At 43.7% G+C, this 26,207-nt stretch overlaps 1 protein-coding gene and 1 pseudogene across 2 annotated transcripts in view; both read right to left on the bottom strand.

Annotated features, from left to right (window-relative positions):
- LOC115084939 (suppressor of cytokine signaling 1-like) overlaps nt 1–26,207 on the bottom strand; it is a 225,994-nt gene that overhangs the window by 134,069 nt on the left and 65,718 nt on the right. The gene's annotated exons all lie outside the window — the stretch shown is intronic.
- The window catches only part of LOC115083328, a 28,213-nt pseudogene continuing 5,953 nt past the window's right edge, over nt 3,948–26,207 (bottom strand).

Raw genomic sequence — 26,207 nt, 5'->3', positions numbered from 1 at the left:
CGATTGCTGGGGAGAGGGATGAAGAGCAGGAAAAAAAATGGGGGAGAGAGAAAGCAGAAGAAAGGGACAAATGCTGAGGGGGGGGGGTATGACGAGGAGGGTGAATGCTCAGGATGGAAGGGAGGAGGGTAAGTAGAGCAGGACTGGAGAGGTAAGGATGCAGATCCTATTCATAAAAGTGGAAGTAAGAAAGAGACTGGGAACTATAGGCTGGTCAGTCTGACCTCTGTTCTGTACAAATTAATGGAATCGCTGCTAAAACAGAGAAGAGTGCAGTTTCTAGAATCCATATGATTCAAGATCCGAGGGAGCACGGTTTTACCAGAGGGTAGGTCTTGTCAGATGATTCTGATCTACCTCTTTGATTGACAGTACTAGATGCAGTGTACTTAGATTTTGGTAAGCCCTTTGAAATGGTGTTTAGGGCATAAAGTGTCATGACTGGCCTTGAACTGAGGTCTGTTTGGAGCTGTGCTATGCATGGAGCCACAAAATGGCTCTGGGGAAACCAGGCTCAAAGTCCAGAAAGCCTGATGTATGGCCCCCACCCCCGAGGATTCAAAAGGAATGCTGGAACATCTGGAGGGAGCATTTAGATGACTAGGAAGTCAAGAGGAACCAGGCCCGGCGCGACCAGGTGTGCAAGCCGTGCAATTGCACAGAGCGGCACACCCAGCGAGGTGGCAGGCGGGGAGGCGCCTGGGAAGGCGGTGGGCAGCGGCAGCAGGAGAACGCACCGGCGCTGGAAGAGGATTCTGACAGCCGAAGAAGTTCCTGGCTGCAGCTCCGGTAGGGGGGCGCAGCAATCTTCTGCACAGGGCAGCAGAATTGCTAGCGCTGGCCCTGAGAGGAACTGCTGTGAAACTGATATAGACTGGATATGTGAACTAGATTTAAGTTTTACCCTAATCTGTTTCATTTGTACCTGCAGTGCACTGTGAGTCAGGGAATTCTATTACCTTATTTAACAATAAACCATCATTGGGACACCAGTCCTCATGTGATTGTGATGTACGGGATTCCAACTTATCACATGGTTCTGCATAGGTGAATTATAAATAAATTAAACAAAACAATTCTATTGAAACCCAAACTCTCAATGGTAAAAAAATGCAAACTAATCAAGAGAACCTCCTATATAGTGACACCACACACTGTTTTTAAATGTCTGAGACCATCATAAAAAGAGAGAACTTGCCCAAACTCACTTACGAACAGTGAATCAGTGCGTCAGACTTTTGTACCCATCGCTCAAATATTTTGTTACTTTAATATATAATCATAGGTTTCAAACTGACATACAATGCTTTTTTTTTTTTCAAAAAAACGTTTGGGGAATTTTTTTTTTTTAAGTCCTTTTGTAAGAAGAGAAAAAAACCCCTTTATGGTGACACTTATCTTTCATTCATAACAGGCATCCATTAACAAATGCCATAGATGAAACACCCCTGTGAGCCAGACACAATTCGTGTTTCGTTTGGTATTTCTTCTTCAGGGTGATTTATCTGGGCAATCTAGTGAAGCTGGATTTATAGTTTTGTTTAATTTATCAAAGAAATATCAAATGAAACGAATGGTCTAGAGTCAGGAAGCTAAGATTAAATTTATAAAATTTAGGGTCATGCATTTGGGATGCAAAAATCCAAGGGGCCATACAGTAGGAGGGTGAAATTATTCTAAGCATGAAAGAAGAGCGGGATCTGGGGGTGACCATATCTGAAGACCATAAGGTTGCCAAACAGATAGATACAGCAACGGCAAAAGCCAGAACAATGCTTGGCTGCACAATGAGAAGAATGCTCAGCAGAAAAAGGAAGATAGTGTCCATGTATAAGTCCCTAGTGAGACCTCACTTGGAATACTGTGTACAATTCTGGAGACCGCACCTTCAAAAGGAAATAAACTGGATGGAGTCCATCCAGAAGGTGGCTACTAAAATACTCAGATATCTTTGTTCTAAAGCTTCTGGGGACAGACTTAAAGATCTAAACATCTACACCCTAGAGGAAAGGTGGGATAGGGAAGATATGATAAGGCATTTAAATATCTTCAAGGGTTTCATGCACAAGAGGCAAACATCTTTCAATGGCAAGAGGCTCTAGAACGAGGGGTCCTGGGATGAGGGTGAAAAGGGGTAGATTCAGAAGTAATCTAAGGAAATATTTCTTTACAGAGAGGTTGGTAGCTGCATGGAGCAATCTGCCCGTGGAGGTGGTGGAGACAAGGACAGTGTGTGAATTCAAGAAAACATGGGATAAGCACTGAGGATCTCTGACGAAGTGGTAGAGATTGAAATGCTAAGTAGTTTGTGTTGATGGGCTGATTAGATAGGCTCTATGGTCTTTTTCTGCTGCCCGTTTCTACGTGAAAGCTGGTGAGCAGGAGACAGGAGAACATGTTGTGTTTTGGGGTATTTTTCTGTTTCTCAGAGTTGGCAACCCTAATTGTATGTCATAGCTAAAAAGAAAAACAAGAATCAGGTCAGGAGTGACTGGTAAAATGGGGTGATGATGGTGTGGTTGAGGACAAAAATTGGAAACAGGAAGGCCTCTCCTTCCTAATGTTTTTTTCCCTACATCTACACAGCAGAGAAGACACAAAGAGACCAAGGTGAGTGGAAATTCAATGCCAGTGCTTTATTGCTGACTCAGAAACAAACACAGAATTCCTGTATTTTAACAATCAAAACAGTGATGCTGGCCAGAATGCCATCAGAAGCTCCCTCCTCTCTCATGACCTCTTGTTTCATTCCCAGTATGCAAGCAGCCAGATGACTGATTTTGTGAGACCTCAGAAGTTAGGCAGTGTTGAGCATTGCCAATTTAGGAACTCTGGATGATCCCGACAGTGGTTCTGGTGACTCACTAAGAGTCACACAGAGTCAGTAAAAAATCAGTGTCCAGGAATGGTGCTGGGTGGAGGACAAGTAACTGAGGCCAATTTTAAAAAATAGCTGAGCACCTAAGCTGAGTACTTACTTTCAGCCAAACTCAGGAGCAAAACTTTTCTGTTGAAAATCAACCTAAATTTAGGGAATTTCAGGATTGCTATTCATTTGATTAGATTTAGACTCTAACAGGGTCATTCATTAAAATGCGTTATGGTGTTAACGCATGTGATAATAACGCTAGTGCACAGTGTGAAAGCAAATTTTCACACCGTGGGTTGAAGGGGTGGGATTTACGGGGAAGACTCAGAAGTAATCTAAGGAAGGGGTGGGATTTATGAAAATGAGGGGCAATATCGCACCGTGCAATAGCATAACACAAGCTACCGCATGGTTTTAACACCAGAAACAACTACACCTTTTTTCCTGGCGTTAAGCTGTGCGATATGACCAAAAAGAACGTAATGCAATTCGAAAAATTTATTGCGAATTGCATTTTGGCCATTTCTGGGCCTGAGAAGGGGGAGAGAGAGATCGAGAGCCTCTGGGGAGGCCCTCACAATATGCAACTATTTATCTCTCTATAGGAGGGGCATCTAAAAGCTCAAGGTGAGGTGTTGGTGGTGGTTTATTTATTTATTTATTTAACAGTTTTTTATACCGACCTTCATAGTAGATAACCATATCGGATCGGTTTACATTTTAACAAAGGGTAAACTGAGGTAACAATTCTGGTAAATAATAGATAACAAAGGAAAAGGAATAAGTCAAAGTTACAATCAACAAGGAATGGAAAACTTGGAGGCTTAAAGACAAGCTGGAAGGAAGATAGAGGCAGGTAGAATAAATATAACATGATACGAATAATTTAACGGGATTAGAGCATATGCTTTAACCTGGAAATGCCAGTGGATATATACAAAGGATAAAAGATGCCTTACCAAATCAAAGATTGCAAGCACTTCATATGTCAGCAAGAACTTAGAATTGGGCTGGTTGAGGGTTTTTTTCACAAAAATGTCTAAAAACTTGAAAGGACAATACCACTGGACGTTGCAAGTGACATATAATTATTTTATTAACATTATTCATTATATACTAAACAATATAAAACTCATACAAAAATTCCAAAAAATTGGGATTAGTATAGTCTTAGTTGAAATTTATACATGCACAAAGCAAACTCAGGCTACAGACATAAAACTGGAAGCATGAGTTTAAGATCAATGTAAAGAAAATAAGATAAATCAGTAAAATATTTATACAGAGAATTCAGGTCCATTGTGTGGTATGGCAGTTATTTTAGAAATTATATTGGCACACTTAGGCCTTGCAGTAAACATCATACTTCATTTTAGCTCCCAGTTTAGTTCCTGCTATGTATTTATTAAAGCTGGCATCCATTTCCTCACTCTGAGCTGGAGAAAAATGTTCCTTCCAGTCTCCAATATCACCTTTTCGAAAAAGGACCTGACCAAATTGGCCATATGTCTCCTGGGATTTCGTTTTCATACTTTGAAAAGTGCCTCTGTTTGCAATCTCCTGGATCTGATCTTGAGTCAGAGGATATCCGAAGAACTCGGCAATCTGTTTCACTCCCGCCACCAGGTTCTCTTTCATGTCTTCAAAGGTAATGATCATAACATCTTCATCATCAAGGTGTTCATTCCAAGCAAGCATGTATTCAAAATAAGAGCCAAAGGAGACTTTTCCACTCATGAAGTGCTGGAAGAAGTCATCCCAGGAGCTGTAGGTGGGGAGCGAAGGGTTATTGTTAGAGAAATGGAAATATGATACTGCTGTATCCTTTGGATTTCGAAAGATCACCAGTTTCTTTGTTTTAGTTTTAAAGAATGACTTGGGGATGTTATCAAGATACAGATGAGTTGTTATCACCCTTGGTGAAGGCTGCTGCTCTAACCTCTCTAGTTTTTCTGCAGATCCAAATTCAATCACTGGAATGTCACCTGATGGCGATTTATTCGCATGCATACAAACCATCTCGGTTACGATCTGAAGAATCCAGTTAGTTCCTCTGCTGCTGACGTGTCTGTGCTCGCTGGTAGGCTGCTTCTCCTGGGTGGGCAGAGCTAAGGGACGATCGGGTGAGCCGCGTGGCCGTCGCTGGAGCCCCGGTGGTGAGTGCTTTATTTTAAGTTGGTTTAGGTTTTAGGGGCCAGTTTTTCATGCAGAGTGAGACGTACAAACAGCACAATACACCTTGGTGAAAATTTGACATCATTTGGAGTGAGGAAAGTCTCACAAAGATATTAAATTTTGTACTATATTATCTTGCCCTAGCTTGATGGTACCATCAAGCTAGGGCAAGAGAACATAGTAGAAATTTTATCTTTGTGAGACTTTCTTCACTCCAAATAACATCAAATCTTCACAGAGGTACTGTGCTGTTCGTACGTCTCACTCTGCTCATAAAAATGGCCCCAAAACCCTAAACCTCCACTAGCCCCTCACCTCAAGCTATTTAATACCCCTCCTATAGAGATATAAATACTTGACTACCATGAAGGCCTTATAGATTGTCTGTTTGTCTGTCTCTCTCTCTCAGCGCAAGACCTTTTTCTTAGCACGGGCGTTATCCATGCATTTTTATAGCATTTTGATGAATCTAGGGGTAAGTTAGGTGCCTAGGGTTAAAATCAGTGCTGAGCATGTTAACTCCTCCCTGCCCTAGCTCAGCCCCAGTAGTCATCCACTTTTTAATCTCCTACATTTAGGAGCATAGTAAAACTAGGATCCTAAACTTAGGTACTAGGCCGCAGTAAATTTTCAAAAGGGCCAATTTTATTTATTTACTGAATAATAAAACAACATAAAAGTATAAACAACTAAAACAGCAGTACTAGGACAAACATAAGTAAATAAGTCAACTAAAACAGAAAATTAAGAAAAAAACCAATTAGACACCTAACCCACTGAAAAGAAACCCCCTCTGCTGCTAAGAAAGTCAACTGTCAGATGAGACATTAAAGCAAGATCCTGGACGCCCTCGGTCATTAAGGATCACATGACACTTTTTACAAGTGCAGGGACATTAACCTCAGTATCATGGATACGCAACATGTTAAAATAACTCACTCCAACCATGGATATAGATTGTCCCATTTTTCCAATGTGCAAATTTCTTACAGAAACAAAGAGCAAAGTTGGTTAAAAGACCTTTCAATTGCATGGATAATAACAATGCTACCATGTTTGCTGATAACTACATGTTGCAAAAGTCAAATTAAGAAATGGGCACAGTTAAGTCTAACACTCTACTTAAACAAAAGCAGTCCAGCTCCCTTCTCAAGCATCTAATCTATAAATCCCTCCTCTATGAAGCCCTTCAAACACTGCCACTAGCAAGAAATCAAGGAGCTGGACTACCCTTTGGAGTTCTACACAATCAAATGTACCATCAATCTTAATGACATTGCCAAGTAGGGCATAGGAATTTCAGGGGGTTATCATTTAGTAGTTCTCGGAGCCAAGGAGGGGCTTCAAATTCCTATCAGAGCCCACTTCCTTTGGCAGCCTAGCAGTTTCCAAGTTCAAACCCCTGGGCCGCTGCAGTTACCAGCAGTGCTGCTGGCTTCTCAGAGCCCTCCTAAGGCACCAAGCACTGCCAAATATCCCCCTCCCCTGAAAAGAGCCAGCCCTCGTTATGCGTCAAGCATGATGATACCACATTAACCAACAACAACTGCAATGCCACAGAACAGGGAGACATAAACTAGGTCATTAAAAAAGAAGAGAAAATAAAAACAGAACATCATCAGAATAGTTTCCCACACGCCATTTCCGTAATTCCCTGGGCAGCTATTTGTATTATTAACTAGGGCATAAGCCAAGAATTAGGCTGCCTTTTATTAAAACTGAGGTTTGGCTAAATTCAGGACTTAGCCAAACCAACCCAGAGGTTTAAATCCTCCCTTTCCCCTGAATGGGTAAGTTTTAGCTAAAGATAAAAAAAAGCAGCAGGCCAGGGGCACTCCAAGGGTGTGGCTTACACCTCCCCGGCTAGCATCCACATCTCTCCAAAACCACTAAAAACTGGAGCAGTGCCCCACTCCCCCGCCCCCTAACAAATGGACTAAAACTTGCAATGGGGCTGACGGGCCCCTTCCCCCCTTCCCCACTTTCCCACCCTCCCCCCTCCCCCCCAAAAAAAATTAGAACTTGGACTGTGAGCAGCACCCAATTCCCTTTCCAAGACTGAATGCTCAGTGACGGCTCCCGTCAGTAAAGGGCAACCGTTCACCTTCCTTCAAAAATACAGGGAAGTTTATTTGTACATGCAATTAATATAAAAAGTTAACAAAAAAAGAACCATTGGGACACCTGGGGACCAATGATTAAACAGGACGCACACGTGCTGTAAGGTGAAAGATTTATCGGCACGGGTGCTACGAAGGTCCTTGGGTAAACAGCAAATCATTTCTTGCATGATTAAGGTACAGCTAAGATTTTAAAAGAAATACATTTTCAAGTGCTAAGTAAGTGTACCCAGCTGAGAGTTTATACCATTCAGCCCAGCAGGAGAAAGCACCTGCCCCTTTCTTTTCACACTGGGCTTTTTCAACATTTTGGGGCGTTCGGGACTGGAGGAATCTGGTTCAGCCACCACACAAGTTCTATTTCTTCTTCTTCAGGGTTACTGAGACCTTGTAGCCCCCTCTACATTTTGCTTCATTTTGGTATGGACCGCTGCTGGGCGCTACTGTGGTTTTTATTTTTTTACTATAAAAATATTCAATAAGCTGGGAAGCAGTAAAGTTAACCCAGGTAACATTAGCTGAGTACATTTACTGGGAGACTTGCCCTGCAGAATATCCAGTTAAAATTATCCATATAAACTTACCCAGTTAAGTTGTCTGCTCACTCATTTATGAAACAAGGACCTCACCCTGCAATCATTAGGCTCTCAGCAGTTAGTAAATCGGTGCTGCTGATGGTTAGTGCAATCCCTGTTTTTCTCAGCATAGGGTGGGTGGGCAATTCCAGTCCTCAAGAGCCATAGGTCTGGAGTTTGGAGTATGCCCCCCCACCAACATAACCTAAATATGCAAATTAACTGCATTTGTGGACCAAATATATGAAAATATAACAGAAATATTCCTTGAGCCAATCCTGAAAACAAGAATATGGAGGATCAAAAGTACCCCCGCCCCAGCTGTAGAATATCAGTCCCCAGAGCAAGCACCTGGGGTCAGCTGAGCAGCAGGGCCTCTCCCTCCAGAGCCATCGCTACCGATATGTTACCTGATGCACCTAGCTGGCAGGTCCAGTGTTCCTGCAACAGCCTCATCTCCCTGTGGTCACTTCACCTTTTATTTCTTAAAAACAGAACAGCTCTCCCTTTAATTATTCTTGTTTCGTCTCCGGCATTACAAACCAAAAAACAACTTCTGAAATTGTGGCAGATTAATCAGCTACGAAAGAATCCTGTGGTTCAAACCAGGGGCCTCTGAGCTTTCTAGCTTTGATGCATGTTTGATGAAATCATCCCCCTTCCCTGGTTACTCCACCACAGTCAGCAGGGAGCAAAACCAGAGGCCTGCAAGGAATGCAAGACTTCCAGATCCCTTTCCCTCCTCAAAACTCAGCAGTCCCCGAGAAAAAACTCCGAGCATCCAGAGACCATAGAGATAAATGCACACTCCGCATCGGGTGCTGCATATCCTTGGTATCCCCTTCGAAAATATCATTCGATCTTGGTTTTAAAAATTGTTAACGTACCTGTTTTTGTTTATTTCTAATTTAAGCTTGCCCCACTGTTCCTTTTTCCTTCTTTAAATGCCTGGGCAGCTCTGGGAACCACTGCCAGCTAAGTGTGCTAGGGGGATGTCTCCTTGGGCGATCAAGTTGCAAGCAAAAATAGTACTGTCAATGTTCAGAAAATTAAGAGAAGTTGAATCCACGGGATCAAATGGAGGGTCCAATAAGATCACTGAATACAACAATCAACTTAATAGATACTGGGCTCAGTCCTTCATGTCCCCTTCAAATTCACTGCTCTGATTGAAATCTCACCATGTCCAGGTGAGAAGACACAGACATACTATCAAGAAATCTCCGCTATCCGATCCTAAAAAACAGTGTGGCTACCAGGTTACTCCACGATTGGTTTTTATTTTTACTTGTTAAATCTTTATTACTGTGAAGGTCAAGGAAGAAAGCCTCATGCCCACTCTGACAGGGTCCTACATAGGAGGCTCGTAAATAAACTGAGTGGAATGGGGATAGAGGGAGCGGGGATCAGCCCCTCTGTCTATCCCTGGCTGAGTGACAGACAGAGGGGCAGTGGTAACTGGAGCTGATCACGAGGAAAGAAAAATGATTAGTGGAATCCCTCGAGGATCTTTCCCGGGGCTGGCTCTGATCAGTATCTCCATGGACAATACTGCGGAAGGTACAGGAGGAAAAGTCTGCCTTTTCATAGATGACACTAATACCTGCAGCTCACGGAAAACCCTTGAGGGAGCAGAGAGCAAGAGAAGCAATCTTGTGCTTAGCAGCTAAGCTTCAATGCAAAATAAAAGGGCAGTGTCCTACATCTGGGGCGCAGAACTCCAAGGGAAGAGTATAAGGTGGAGGCTGAGATACAAACATGTATCCATCAGAAGAGAGACCTTGGGCTGATCATATCTGATAATCTCAAGGTAGTGAAACAGCACAAGGTGGTGGGCCAGAGCCAGAGGGAAACAGGAATGCATAGGGAGAGACATAACAGGTAAGAAAAAGAAGGTGATAATGCCTCTGTGCCAGTTGTTAGCGAGTACTGGACAGGAGTACTGTGTCCAGTTCTGGAGACTGTCCCCCCGAAAGGATATATAGAGAGTAAAGGTGGTCCAGAGAAGGGCTATCAGAAAGGTGTAGGGTTTCCACAAAAAGCTCTATGAGACTCAGGAATCTAAATATGCAGAGAGAGGGGAGAGAGAGGAGGGATAAGAGACCAGGGGGTGGAAAAGTGCCAGGCACCAGCCACCGGCTTGGACAGAGGCACTATTGTTGTGAAAGGCGTGCGCCCAGGAGGCACCACTGAGACCAGCCCGATCCTGAAAGTAGCTGGAACTGCAATAGCCACAACCAGTCTATCCAGGCACCAAGGGAGCCGAAGTCACTGCGGCTGGCCCGGATCTGGAGAAAGCCATCTGGAGGATGGAGTGAAACCGCCAGAGGGGCTGAGAGGCTGAGGAAATTGAAAGGAGTGGGGAGAGCAGTTCTCAAAAGCCACTGACCCGGGTAAATCAGCTGTCTAAAATCACCCCATGCAAGGAGGGAGAACGCGTGTGTATCAACAACTCTGCTACCTTCACCTGTGGGAGAAGCAGGAGGGATCAGAGGGTCAGCGTTCGGTAGAGAAGAGGCAACAATGTGCATAGTTTTGCATTTTCAAAACCATGCATGTTGTTTTTCAAAGAAATAGCATCTGCAAATCTCGGTGGATTCTTTTCCCCTGGGTAATAATAATCACAGGGAAAGTAAATATTCACACCCTCCCTTTAAGAATTAGCACAGAACTCTACAGGGAGAAGTTCCTGCAGACTTTGCAGCAAATTCACATACTTTTGAACACTGCTGTTACGATTGGGCAGTGGTCTGCTGTTATGATTGGGCAGGGTGACTCCAGAACGGAGAGAAACAGGGTTTGCAGAAGAGCCTCTGATAAGGGCTGGTAAGGAATCTGGTGCAGGCAGGAGTGTGTAGAGCTGGGTGCTGGCTGGAACTTGTGGAACTGAGTGCTAACTGGAAGATGCCTGTGGTGGAGGGAGTCTGATATAGGCAGGAGGAATCTCTGATACTAGGTGCATGAAGGTAAGAGTGAGCTTGATACACAGGAGCAGCATGAAGGTATGTGTGAAAGTGAGTGCAGGTAAAGGCTTCCTGCATGGTCTGAGACTACTTAATAATAGTTGCAGGCACATACTCCAAATGCACTGCAGATTACAGTAAGAGATCAACAGTCTTGTAGAGTCCTTTATAGGGTCATCATCTTTCACCTCTCAGTAATCCCATATATCGCAATGATTCTCAACCCAGTCCTCAGGACAATAGGACCTGAACGTAATCTGCTTTGAAGCATCACGAGAGATGAAATATACATTTAAAAAACCTAGAGATAGATTTGCATAGAATGGAAGCAGTGCATTTAAATCTCTCTCATGAATATTCATTAGGAATATCCTGAAAACCCAACTGGCTGGAGGTGGGCCGAGGACCAGGTTTAGAACCCCTGCTTTATGGCAGTGTCACCCTCTAGTGGAATTTACAGTGGCCAAGATGCAGAATTTCACCTTACCTTTAGGCAATCTATTCACCTCAGCCAAGGCTTTGGGAACAGCAGTCTTCTTATCCTGGTCAGCTTGTTAAGATATCTACAGCCAAGTGTACCGGCAATACCTTGTTGTCCTTGGCCTCTGTGCTAAGAAGAGGTTCCTTAAGACCACCAGTTTCTGGCTTAAAAGTCTTCAGACTTGGGGCATTCGCGATTTTCCTAAAACGAGGCAGCTTATGCAGGACCCACTGAGGAATCAGTCTTTTCAGAGGATGGCTGTACAGATTCATCAAGTGAATCCTTAGAAGATTCCTAAAACACATGGTACACACTACACATCCGTCTTCTCGGTGCCTCCAATGCCAAAACCAAGGGAGGACTCACTAGATTTCCTTTCCCCCCCAGAATAATCACCTTCATTTGCTAGCAGAAAGATCCTTCAGAATACATGGGCCTTTCTGATGCATCAGTTTGAGCAATTTCACTAACCCAAGATTTGGCTCAGAAGTTCTACTGAGTCCCCCCTGTCCAAGATATGGTCACTTGGTAAGACAGAACAGAAAAGAATCCAGCTTCAGAGGCTTCAGGACGAAAATCCTGCAAACATCACGTCACTTCCCTGTTTTCAGAGTGCTCGCTGTCAGACTGTGCATGTGGAAACTTATAATCAAACCCATAAACAAGGGTGCGACCTGGGAGCCCTTACTGCCCAGAGTCTCCTGAGACTCCCAAGTTCATCTGGGAATGATTTAAAAATTAAAAAAAGATCCGCATCTATCTTTAGGATAGTGACCAAATCGGAAGTCCTGCCTTAATTAAGGAGTAAACAAGGAGACTCCGTTCAAAGCAAAGGGGTAACTTGCTACCCCCACCCCCCCCAAAAAAAATACATTTTTTAAGAAAATATTTGTTCTTATAATATTGTTTTTTTTAGTTTTAAAGGATCTGACTTCAAAGAGGCAGTTGTTATTTAAAAACAAAACCTGAAACAGAAAAATTCCAGGCCTCTGGGGGCCTTACTTAGTTTTGCAATATTTTAGACTTGGCTCCAAGTCAGCACCTTTGGGACGCTGCAGCATGGCAGCTGCAGGGAATCTGTACATGAGACGTCTCTGCTTGGGCCTCCTGAAGCACCAGCAGTCTAACTGCGGCTGAAAGCAAAGCCGCTCCTGAGCCTGCAAGACTGCCCATGGCCACGCTTTTATTCTCTTCAGAGCTCAGAACCAGAACTCCCTGCCTGAGCACAGCAGAAGAGTGGACGAGAAGGCCCTCCCCGCAGGAGGAGAAGAGACAGGAAGTGCTGTGGCTGACGATGCCGACACGTCCCGACTGCTGGGAAGGGTAAATGATGGTCTATAAAGCCATGAACTAGTGACAGAAGAGAAGCCATCTAGTTTCTGAAGTGCCTCTGCTTCCCATGAGACATCATGTAACAATATCATGCACTACAGGTGTTGGAAGAAATATGGGCACTGTAAACACTAAATGTGAATTTTCAAAGGGATTCTGCACCTAAAAGGTAGAATATAGGAACGTAAATAGTACATACGTGCACATATGCTATTTTATAAACATCAAGAGTACGCGCATATTTTCTGTGTCAAGCGTAATTTTACCGGGAAATGAAAGGGGTGGGCTAGGGGATTTGCTGGATGGGGTTCAGAAGTGCACATGGTAGTTGTTATTTTGTAAGAGACTTACACGTACGTATTATCAAACTTATTCATACTCTTTTACACTTGCTAATTGACTGGAGCAAGTATGCATTTTCTTGCATTGGAAATAGTTGTGCATACTGAAACATATGCATGTATTTTCAGAGCAGAAATAGGTGGTATTTTATAAAGTGTGCATCTCCCACCATATTGTTTGCAGAATACTAGCCTGCATATACTCTGCATACCCCCCCTTTCACGTGCAAACGATGTACCATGGGTAGGTTTCAAAGTTGGGCACTAATTATTCTGCTGCAGTAATTTATATAGAGAAAGTTTAAATCTTGGAAATTAATGGCTACATCCGTCTCTGGGAAAAGGAAAAAGTTGAAAAAGACCGATAGTGTAAAAGATGCTTTCTTGCTCATTTTTCAGTGACAGCGCTGAATGGCTGTGACATAAAACTCGCATCCATGCCCAGGTACAGAGCTTCCATGGACACTAGGGAATGGGGGTGGCAGGGAGAGAAGCATGCCCGGGTACAAGAACAGATGTTGGCAGCCAGGAAAGAGGGGGAAAAGGGTCTGAATAAAAGAGCGGCCAATTAGCAGCAGCGGCTAGGCAAGAGCGGGGTTCAGTCTGAGTAGGAAAGCAGCTGCCATCAGCAGCAGGACAGGAAGGGAACTGGGCTCAGGCAGGAAAGGAGCTTCTGAGTCAAGGGCTACCACTGCTACTACCATCGAAGAGGAGAAAGGGTAGAAGGGGGGAAGGCAAAGTTAAACAAAAGCAAAATATTTTTTTAAAAAAAGGTTTTTTTTTTCCAAAGTTAGAAAAATTCTTTCCCCAAAGCCTAAAAAGTTGGCTGTACCCCAAGTTTTCCAAAAAATTTTCCATCCCCATATCACATCATTTAAAAGCTAGAGAATCTCAGATTTTCAAAAGGTACATTATTTGTGTGGCAAATGGTTTGAAAGATATCATGACCAAGAGAAAGTTTGGTGCAGAATAAAATACCTCAAGAGACATTTAAATCAGAGGGGGTCCCAGATGCTTACACAGCAGCTCCCCAGCTACCTCTAACGTTCAGTGAAAATGCCTAAAGGAAAATGTGGAAAAAACACAAAATAGTACTTCTCATTTCTCTTTTTTGGCTTTCGAAGACGACTGCTGAAAGTTCTGTCCTGGAACCATGGTCACTTTGACTGACAACTGCTTTAAGCAACATGAGGGCATCATTTTAGGGTTTTTCAAACATTTGTATAGCGCTATTCATTTTGATGAGGGCCTTGGTCCGTCTCTGTTTCAGGAGCTCTTCAGAGACAGTACTGAAAGGTAGTGAAACGCCTTTACTGAGCTGTGAATAGATACAGACCTGCATATTGCGTTACATTTCATATGTACAATAATCCACCATTCATCTGTATCATCTTCCACTGCTCAAGAATCGTGCTGTAATAAAACTCTAGGTTTATCAGTCATTTTTGTTCATACTTGGATGCTTGAATATGAGGGACGACGATGACTCAAAACCAAGTCCAAACCGTATGTAGTTATGGAAATTTGTATGCAGAGTCAAGAAATGCTCTCAGCCAAACAGAAAGCATCCTCAGTCCTGCCCACTTTCAGGCCGATACAATATAGCGCACTCAGTCGAGCACACTGGTTAACCCATGGTTGGATGCGCGTCCACAACTCCTTATGCTATAAAGGTGGATTAGCGCGTCCAAAATGTGCGTCCAACCCCCCCCCCCCCCCCCCCCCCCACGAAGCTAATAGCACTCATCATATGCAAATGCATGTTCATGAGGCTATTAGCTATTTTCCCGATTCAAAAAATTAAATGTGCGCCCCACACGCACATTTTTACCCTCAGAAATTAATGCCTGCTTGGAAGAAGCGTTAATTTTTGAGCAGCCAAAAAGTGTACAGAAAAGCAGAAAATGCTACTTTTCTGTACTTCCTCCTACTCTATATCATGGCGATATTAAGTCAGAGGAACAAAAGTAAGGACAACCTTTAAAAAAAATTTAAAAAAAAAATGGGCTGGCAGTCAGGTTAGGAAAAGGGACACTCAATTAATGAGCATCCATTTTCCTAACCTGTGGCTATGCAGAGGTTAGGAAAACGGACTCTCGTAAAATTGAGCATCCGTTTTCCTAACCAGCTGACAGTCACCTTTCCTGGTCGCCCCCTGCTGAGGAGGTGCAAGGAGAGCACAATTTCCCCTAGGGCCTCCTTTTTTACTGCAGCAGCCGATTTAAAAATAAAATCGGGCATCCTGGAGAGGTCGATCGGCGGACGTTGGGAGAGCGGGCGCTCCATTATGAGCGCCCGTATTCCCTGCGCCGATATTGCATCGGCCTGTTTGGAACCAATATTCAGGGCAAAAATTTCCAAAAGTGATGTAACGCTATGGGCTTCAAGCAAATAATAACATGCCCCACACACAAAGCAGGTCATTCACTAGATTTAATCTTCATAAACTCTCTAATCCGCTCTGATCCCGCCCTCATGCTCCCCTGTCCCTTGGTCTGACCACTCCCTCAGAGCAAATCTAACTATAAAAAACACACCTACCCCCCATGCACAAAAAATAATACCATCCACTTCAGAAAGCCCTGTACCCGAGGTGACTTAATCACAGCCTTTTCCAATAATCTTGATAAACTCGATCTATCTGATGCCGAATCTGCACTCTCATCTTGGAATCACCTCACAAGCAACATTGCTGACAAAATCTGCCCGCTACACACTAAAGAACTAAACCCTTCCCGCAACACAAAAAAACCTTGGTACACTCCAGAATTTAAAAAAGATGAAACGCGACTTAAGAAGCCAAGAAAAGAAATGACGCAAGGATCCCATTCCCACACAACTTGCTAAATTCAAATCCACCCTACACACCTACCGAGAGACTATCCTCAAAACCAAGCGAGACTTCTACGCTCTAAGAATCCACAACCTGAAATTCAACCCCAAAGCCCTTTTCACATAAGTCTCAGAACTTACCAAAACCTCTCCCACACCCATACCGGATGATGACGCCAAAACAAAATGTGAAGACCTCGCACAATTCTTCCACGACAAAATCGCTAATCTCATGACACGTTTTCCACCTGCCACCGTACTCACCAAAGCCCTTCCAAAAATCCCACATGCTACCCTAAATTCCTTTGAGACCACTGCCTCCACTGAAAAAGAATCACTCAAAGAAAATGAAACCCTCATCCCACCCATCCAACACAATTCCTACCAAATCCCTCCTAACAATCCCTAACATAATATTCCAACCTCTAGCCAACATCATCAACCTTTCACTCTCCCTTGGACACATCCCAACCTCACTTAAACAAGCAATAGTCAAACCCATACTAAAGAAACCTAAACTGGACCCCACAGAACTGACCAACTATCGCCCTATCTCTAACTTACCCTTCCTAGCAAAAATTCTTGAAAAAGTAGTAAACCTACAACTGACTGTTTATCTAGAAAAACATTACTTTCTTTTCCCCTCACAATTTGGCTTCCATAAGTTCTTCAATACAGAAACCCTTCTGATCTCCCTCACAGATTCCCTCCTCAAAGGACTTGATAAAGGCCAATCCTATATCCTCGCACTCCTAGATATATCCTCCGCTTTTGACACTATTAGCCACAACATCCTACTTGACAGGCTCACAGAAATTGGCATCTCAGGAACTCCTCTTTGCTGGTTTGAGTCCTTCCTAAATAACAGATACTACAAAGTCAGAATAGGTAACAATGAATCCAAAGCAATCAACCTCTCACGAGGCATGCCACAAGGCTCCGCATTGCCCTCTACACTCTTCAACATCTACCTACTGCCCCCCTCTGCCACCTCCTCTCTGAGCTTGGTCTTACGCACTTCATATATGCTGACCATGTATAAATCCTTATCCCTATTACCGACTCCTTACAAAATGCCCTCAAAACCTGGGAAACTGCTCTCTCTGCAATCAACAATCTCCTCACCAACCTTAACCTCGCACTCAAATCCTCCAAAAACAAAATCATTATCATATCAGCTCACTGCAGCATCATTACCCTCACCCAACCAAACCCCTTCCCCCCTACAATATCCATCTAAGAACACGTACAAGACCTAGGCATCTTCATAGACAGTCAACTAAATTTTAAAAAATTAATTAACTCCACCTTGAAAGACTGCTATTACAAACTTCACACTCTAAAAAAACTAAGACCCCTACTTTACTTCAACGATTTTCGCACTGTACTCCAATCCGCCATCTTATCTAAAATTGACTATTGTAACTCCCTCCTTCTAGGCCTTCCCAAAAGTACCATCATCCCCACTACAAATGTTGCAGAATGCCACCGCCCTTATCCTTACCAACACATGCAAAACCGATCATATTTCCCCTACTCTCAAAGAATTACACTGGCTCCCAATCTCATCCCAAATTCTCTACAAGACCCTTTCACTCATACATAAAACGTTACACAACCAAGATATTCATTGGCTTAAAGACTCCCTACATTTCCACACGTCTCATAGACCCATGAGATATCACTACAGGGCAACCTTACACACACCCTCTCCTAACCTCACTCATCTCAACACCACGAAAGAGTGGGCTCTATCCATTGCAAGGCCCACAATCTGGAATTCTATGCCCCCTGACCTACGCCAGGAGCACTGTTTACTAAAATTAAAAAACCTGGCTATTCAAACAGGCATTTTCATGATCCTCCTTTATTTACTCACCCACCCCCCTCTAATTCCATTACTCCCCCAACATGCCACTCAACCCTTCCCTTTAACACCCATTTCTGCCTTCCCGCTCCCCCCCCCCCCCCCCCACAACTCATAATCCTCTCCTTCTATTTGCCTTGTAATTATTTTAAGTTAACACATATTCTTCTCACAGTTCTACTTTCATTATCTACTCAATCAGTTCAAGGTTATTGTTATTTCTATGGTTACTTCTAAAAACAGTTCTTTGTAAAGCTTACATGTTGCTTTATGAAATATGTAAACCAATGTGATGTGCCAACAAATGTCAGTATAGAAAAACATAAATAAATAAATAAATAAATAAAATTGTGCGTTTGAGTATGCATTCATGTGTTTCATCTCAGATACAAAGAAAGTAGATTGCAAATTCAGATTTCATTTAGACACACACAAGATTTCAGATTATAAAAATGAAGCTAATTTTCAAAGAATTTGAAACTTTATGTTCACCTGAAGAACCATATGCATCCATGACCTTTTAATTGTCATATTTTATGCATCTATATAGAGACACTTCCAAACATTTAGCTGTCTTTATTTTAAAGAGCCTCAGAGAAGCTTTACTAGGCAATTCAAAGGAAACTGATTTACTCAAATCTGAAACCTGTATGAAAAATAATCAGTTTTCAAAGATTTAACCACCACAAACCTATATTAATATTATTTTATTTATTTATTTATTTTTAATTTTTATATACCGGAATTCCTGTATACAATACAAATCAGTCCGGTTTACATGAAACGAAAAGATTGCCCTGGTCTGGGAGGTCAGACCGGGGTTTTTTTACAAAGAACATTGAACAATAACATATAATACATTCATAACATGAACATTTTTTTTTTTTTGCATAAAATTGCATATTATTAACTGTAATACAAAATATTGCAATTCATAGTTAAGAATTTAATCTTGTTTTATTTTAAACTGATAATTTTCTCTCTTTTTGAGTCCTGCTAGACCAGTCATGTATGAGAATTCCCTCCTCCACAGCTGATGGAGATAGAGGACATACTTTTTTTATGACCTCACTCTGACCTATAAGGAAGGTGTGGTCCTGGTCCAATCCCAGTAGCCTACTGCCAAAGCACTGTGACCAATTTCCCCCTTACTTCCAACAAAAACTTCATAGGGCCCACAAAGCTGTTCCGAGTGAGCAAGAGGTATAAGTATCGAAACAAAAAGTAAGCACCTTTAGGGATTTAGGAAATGTACCTCGTGATTGATTCCCCCCCCCCCCCCCCCCAACCACATGCTCCTGGCTGGGATCTGGACTGGTCTAGTAAAGAAAATTATCAGGTAAGAATAATTAAACCTTCCTGTTAGACCAGTCATCACATATGGAAGTTGCAAAATCTATTCCTTGCTGGGGCAGGAGGAAGATAGGGCTGCCTTGATAATTCCTGCCCCAGAGGCAGCATCTGCCTTGGCCTGTACGTCCAAATAGTAATGCTTAATGAAAGAAGGTAAGGATGACCAGGCAGCTGCTTTACACATTTCTTCTGGGAAGACTGAGGCTGCCTCTGCCCAGAGTGATGTTTACGCCCTTGTAGAGTGAGACCAGAGTGCTGCCAGGGACTATTGACCTGATAGTAAGTTAAGCTGATGCCATTGCTTCCCTAATTCACCTGTCTATGGTGGCTTTGAAGGCTGCCTCCTCCTTCCAGGTGCCACCAAACAAGACAAATAGCTTGTCCTTTTTTACGAAAGGCATTTGTCATCTTCAGATATCTCAACAAAATCCAACGTACATCTAATAGGCATAGGCTCCTGTCCTTCCCCTGACAGTCCTCACTACTGAAGACTGGAAGGGATACCGCCTGATATATATGAAATGCTGAGATCACTTTGGGCTGGAATGAAGGAACTGGCTGAAAGGTGAGCAAATCCTACAAAAATACTAAGTAAGGATTCCTGCACGATAAGGCCTACAACTCTGAGATGCAACTGGCCAAGCAGATTGCCACAAGGAAGGAAACCTTCAGAGACAAGTCCTTATAGATGCCTGCTTTAGCAGCTCAAATGTGGTTTGACTAAGGATCTTAGCATCAGACTGAAATACCGCTGGGGCAGAATTCAAGAACACACCCTATGTCCGGGTGCAGTGCTACAGAGGTGCCCTTAATGTGGCCCCTATAACATGCAATGGCTGCAACCTGGACCTGAGAGCCAGACCTTTGTCCAGAGCTGCTTGCAAGGAATCTAATATTTGTGAGATATCCACTCTCCAGGGAGAATGTTCCTGCTTAGCACAAAAGTTCTCAAACACTTGCCAAACCCTGACAAAGACCAGGGAAATGTAAGTTTTCCACATCTTTATACAGTTGAGATCACAAAGTAAGAGTGCCCTCTCTTGTGCAGGCACGGCCCTCTCAAGGACCAAGCCATAAAAGAGAATGGAGATGATTCTTCCATTGGACCTTGCCAGAGTCTACCCTACTCCACAGGTAGAGCCAGTGGAGCTCCGTCCAGCAGCAGCATCACCAGCCCCACATCCCAGAGTCTCCTTGGCCAAACTGGGGCTACCAGGGTGATCATGAATTGATGGCTTTTCACCTTCTTTATTGCCCTGCCTAATAGTGGCCATGGTGGGAAGACATATAGTGGACTGAGCCTTGACCATGGGCAAAGGAGTACATCTATTCCCCTGGATCCCACCTCTGTCCTGTGGCTGAAAAATACATCGGCCTTGGCTTTTGCACATATTGCCCTTAGGTCCAGCAGCTTACTATCCTTTGAAAGGCCTCTCTCCCCAGAGCCCATTCTTGCAGGTCCAACCTGTTCCTGCTTGGTTAGTCAGCTTGCAGGTTCTTCTTTCCTGCTATGTAGGCTGCTCAGAGCTGGAGAAGATACCTCCATGCGCACTCGAGCAGCCAGGCTGCCGCCTGAGCTAACAAGAGGCTGATATAAGCTACTACTATGGAATTGTCTGATTGAACTCTGACTGTCTTCCTCTTAGCAGGGGAAAGAAGTAGAGCCGGTGCTTCCATTAGGCAAACTAGGTGGTCATCTAGAGTGCCAAAATTTTGGGGGCGGCGAAATCCCAGAGCCAATACCATCAAAGAAGGAAATTTTGTGCTGGAGCCAGTGCCGCTGATAGGTGGGAGCCCTGTGCTGGATGTAAGCTTGGGGAGGGGTGAATGATCGAAGGTTCACCTGGGCACCAAATACTCTTGCATAGGCCCTGGACGGAAGTGCCGCAGAGCCAAATGTATGGCTCTTGTTTCCAACCTGTTTATTCGATAAGTTACTTCCTGCCTTGACCAGTGCCTCTGGGCCAATTGTTCCTAGCAATAAGCACCCCACCCGCCCCCTCAGCTGGCATACGATGTGACACCACCCGGGAGGGGGGGGGGTGTGGTACCAGGGCTATTCCCTTCTGGAGGTTTAAAGGTTATGCCCACCAATTCAGGCTGCTCCTGACCCCCCTTTCCCCCCAATGATACCAGGAGTCAGTGTTGGTAGTCCTGGGAAGTGGGTGATGCCCTTCTGAGCCAACTTGACTCTTATAAGCCAAATCGTCCAAATAAGGGCGCAACATACTGCCCTGCATTCGTAGAGCTGCTGTCACTACCACCATCACCTTGGTAAATGTCCTGGGGGCTGTTGCCGGACTAAAGAGCAAAGTTTGAAAGTGAAAATGCTCGCCCAACACACAAAACTTTAATAAGATCTCGTGAGACTGCTGGATGGGAATGTGAAAGTAAGCTTTTGCTAGGTCCAGCGATGCTAGGTATTCTCCAGGCCTTAATGATGCAATCACTAATAACAGAGTCTCCATTCAAAAATGAAGTACATGCAAATATTTGTTTACCCCTTTGAAGTCCAACACTGAGCAGAAGGATCATTCTTTTTTTGAGAATTTTGCCATGACCCCGTCTCTTGTGAGGGCACTGGTATGATTGCTTGACGTTGCTGCAATTTCATTAATGTACCTTTGACTGCCTCTTTTAAGAAGGGAGACACAGGAGGAGATTACAAAGAACTCTGGAGCAGGTTTTGTGCACTCAGAGGCATATCCCCTTCCCATAATGTCCAGGCCCCTTTGGGATCCACTCTGTGTAGTACATCTCAGCAGGCGTCCTCCTACTGGGACAACTCCACGGAGACCTGCTGGGACTCATTGTGCTGATCAGTTGCCACTTTGCCTTACTTGCGCTCAAAGGACTGGCCCCTACTTCGAACATCCAAAGAGGGCCACTTCACGCTAATCTCAGAAACACTGAGTCCTGAAACTCTGTGCCCCTGTGCAAGTCCTATCCCTCGGGAGATTCTCTGGGGTTTTGATTCCCCTAAGTCCTTCACCAGGTTTTCTAGGTACTCTCCAAAATGGAGATTTTCTTTAAATTTACAAAGGCAAGACTTCAATACTGAATCTGCTGCCCAATTGCACAGCCACATACATCTTCTGGCTCCTACTCCTAAGGTCAGAGCCCCTAGAGGACATTCTCACTAGGTTGTACATAATATCAGCAGCCAAAAATGCTAGAGCTGCTGTATCAATGAAGAGCAGCTTGGGCCACAGAGACTTCAGAAATGAAAGCCTTCAAGGCCACTAAGTATGTTATAAAGACTTGTTTAAGAGTTGCCTCTATTTTCCTATCTTGGGGATCCTTTAGCGCTGACCCCCCTTCTACAGGAATGGTCATTTTCTGCGTGATTATTGCAGCCAGTGCATCAATGCAAGGGATAAATCTTACTCTAATTTCTTCCTCCTTTAAATCTCCATGTTCCAGTCTGTAAGAACCATACACCTGAGAGCACTGTGCAACGGGAATACCTTTGCTTGCTTTCTAATGCCCTGGACAAGAGGATCCCCCTCAATCGGTTCTTTAATGGAAGCATCTGACATCCCCAGTGCCTCAACCATGCTAGAAATAAGGGCCACCAGCTCCTCTTTTCAGAATAAGCCGTCTATGGTGGCATCGTCCTACTCAGAGGAGAATGCTCTTTCTTCCTGTGAATCCTCTGGAGAGCCCCAGGGAGAGTCTATCCAAGACCATGAAGTTTTTCTAGAACCAAGTGTGCTTGAATGCCCCTTAGGGGAGGTTCTGAGCCTTCCCTAGGCCTCTTGGCTTCTGCCACTAGGGGACGAAAGGTCTTCATTGGGGATTCAGATGTCCCTGGTTTTGTAGGTCTGTGCATTGCTATATTTGCTTTATGCATGGCCATAATAAAGTCTGTAGAAAAAGTTTCTTGCCAGGAGTCCTTAGTGTCCCCTTGGCCTCTTCAAGGGGGCAATCCCTGCCAAGTCCCCCACTGGACCTACTACCCAGCATGGCTTCAGAGGCAGGAAGGTTTAACCCCATCCCCCAAGGACCAGGGCTGCCTTTCTCCAATGTCAGCTATCCTGGCTCAAATCAGGGCATCTGCTCTCAATTGCTCTTTCCTTGGCTGAGACGCTGAGCTCCCATGGACTTCCTGCATCTTTCTACCTGGCTACTTTTCGCAGACTGGGCAGAAGGAGTCTGACTCTGCAACATTTGAGAATTGCTTGGCCCCACACACTGCACACTTCTTCCCTCTAAGCATAGCTGCAAAACCCCAGAAAGCCCATAGGAAAGAAAACAAACTCTGCCACAGTGAGTAAACTTCCCCTCCCCTGCGGTAAATGAGCAATTCTTGCTCCTGTCCTCTCTCAACTATGCTGCGGAAAACTGAGAATGCTTGCATTTCTCAGCATTATCACTGAAACAGTGTTCCCAGCAATAGGCTTCTATCCCCTGAGCAATAAATAGCACAGCTGCAATTCACTACCTCCAGGGATTCCTCTGCTTGCTGCTATTCAGTCCTGGCTTCCTTCCACTTTTCCTCGAGCCTGCTAGCTTGGGTGGGGTGGAATGGGGTGTGCTCTGAGTGCCTCCACCAAGCAGAGACAGGAAGGATGGGAGGAGGAGAAAGGAAGAGAGAGAGAGAGCGCAATCCTGCTGGTCCTTTTTCTTTTGTATTATTTTTCTTAGGTTAAGATCTGCAAGATTCCTGCAAGCTCCAGGGAATGGGAGGCTCCAGGGATAAGGGATAACCACCCTGAGCACAACCAAAGAAGGCTCTAGATCAGGGGTTGGGAACCTTTTTGGCTGAGAGAGCCATAAACGCCACATATTTTAAAATGTAATTCCGTGAGAGCCATACTAACTACAACCCCCCACCTTCCTGACTCCCCCAAGACCTACCAAATTAATTTACTACAACCCCCCACCCTCCTGACTCCCCCAAGACCTACCAAATTAATTTACTACAACCCCCTACTCTCCTGACGCCCCCAAGACCTGCCAAATTTATTTACTACAACCCCCCACCCTCCTGACTCCCCCAAGACCTACCAAATTAATTTACTACAACCCCCTACTCTCCTGACGCCCCCAAGACCTGCCAAATTAATTTACTACAACCCCCATCCCCCGGCTGCCAGTAATCAAAATGGCGTCGACGGCCCTTTGCCCTTACTATGTCACAGGGGCTACCGCCGCCATTGGTCGACCCCAGTGACATAGTGAGGGCAAAGGGCCGTCGGCGCCATTTTGACTACTGGCAGCCGACAGCCCAAGCCCAGGAGATTGCTCCCGGACCGCTCCTGGACCCCCGCTGGACCACCAGGGACTTTTGGCAGGTCTTGGGAGGGTCAGGAGGGTGGGGGTTGTAGTAAATTAATTTTGGAGGTCTTGGGGGGCATCAGGAGGGTGGGGGATTTTGTTAGATTTTTACTTTTTTATTAAAGATTTGTCTGCGAGCCAGATGCAGCCATCAAAAGAGCCATATCTGGCTCCCGAGCCATAGGTTCCTGACCCCTGCTCTAGATACTTAACGACGGTATAGAAAAGTTTTTAAATAAATAAATAAATGCTCCCACTAGGAAAATCAATCCCTAGAGGTTGCTGTCCCAGGAACAACAAGGATTTAACCAGCCCGGGGCCACACCTAGGCTCTGGGATCTATCATCCTCATGTGTCCACAGTTGCTGGAGATAGACTACTGGGAATGGACCAGGACCACATCTCCCTTATAGCCCAGACTGAGGTCTGAAAAGAGAGGTGTCCTCTGTCTCCATCAGCTGTGGAGGAGGGAAATCCCATACAAGATGAGAGATCTAGCAGGAAGAGAAGGAAGGGGGGTATTTAATATTAATAGTTGAAAATATTTTTAAAAGCAAGGATTATGCAGAAAAGGCAAAGAAAAATTATAAACTGCAGCTATTCCACTGGAAGGCATAAATGTATACCTCATGCCACAAAAAGGAATCAAATCTCGATTTATCGTCATCTTAAGCATGCTATGAATTTGGACACCATGCTTACTTAATCTGAGAACATTATGGGATAAACTATAATTTGTTCTACAATCAATGAATGCATAAGTCTGAAGTATTACAAAACACAAAATACCTTGCAATACAGGTTGGAAATGGCTGTCCTGTTTTCAAAAGAGAAAACACTCTGAACAGTATAAACAAAATCAATTTATTGCATACTTAAAGTATTAACCGAGGTTTTGGTCTTTTACATGGTTAAGCATTTGCTTTAGGGCACCACATTTAATATATAATTGGAAAAAAAATCATGGTTATGTATTTTGACTAGACATATAGAGAGAGTCATTAAAAAATGAACTCCTAAATTTAGGACTCTAAATTAGGAACCTATTTCCAGCTGAAATTTCAAATAAGTTTAGGAACCTAAACGTTTGGCTCCTATAATTTATGGCTGCTCTTCATTTTTCTAGATTTAGGCTCCTACATTAGATGACTAGTTCTGAAAATCAGTGCTAAACTCTTGACTTTGTTTCCCCGCCCTAACGCCGTCCTGCCCAGCTAGCCACCTACTTTTCAGGCCCTTAAATTTGAGAGCCTAACAGAACTAGGGGCCTAAATTTAAGAACTCAGCCCTAGTAAATTTTCAATTTAGAAGCCTTAACTCCAAATGTGAGGAGCCTAAACCCTTTTCAAAATTGACCCTATAATTTTCCTGCAACAGTAGCACAGTTTTCATTTCTCCTTTGAATGTCGGATATTAAAAAATATTATTGTCTCATTGAAAATAGAAGGCTCTAAGTTGGAGCAAAAGAGATTTCCTATGCATTATTATACCCACGTAGCCAAGATCTGAAGTAAGTGACGTGGAGCTAAAACTATTCGAAACTCATTTGTAGCTGAATCAAGAGAGTATTATGATGAAAAGCAAGTACATTATGCTAAAACTGTATAATAATGTCATATTAGAAGCCAAGTGGGAATTCATCAACTACATGAGGAATTCTAAATCACATTTAAAAACCTATAGTCAACTACTATGCACTTTTTACGTAAAGCAGGTGTAGTTACTAGAAAACACCATTACTTACGTTCATGCTTTAACATGTGATGCAAGTTAGACACAAACATGGCATTAGCATTAGATGTACAAGCTTTTAAAAATTACACCTGAAAGTCTAATGGAAAATCATAACATTCAGTTGGCCACTTAGATGGCTGATTAAAGTTATACACCTAACGATTTTTGGATGCCCAACTGAGGGTGTTTGAAAATCTGTTAGATTTCTAATGTCAATAGCTAATTAAGTGCAGATTTTGTACATCAAACTCCAGTACAAGCTTCTAAACATTTAGTCCTCCAAAT

This window comes from Rhinatrema bivittatum, chromosome 2 (genome assembly GCF_901001135.1).
Source record: "Rhinatrema bivittatum chromosome 2, aRhiBiv1.1, whole genome shotgun sequence".
NCBI classification, from domain to species: Eukaryota; Metazoa; Chordata; class Amphibia; order Gymnophiona; family Rhinatrematidae; genus Rhinatrema; species Rhinatrema bivittatum.
Note: the sequence above shows the minus strand (reverse complement) of the source record. Positions and strands in the feature narration are given on the sequence as shown.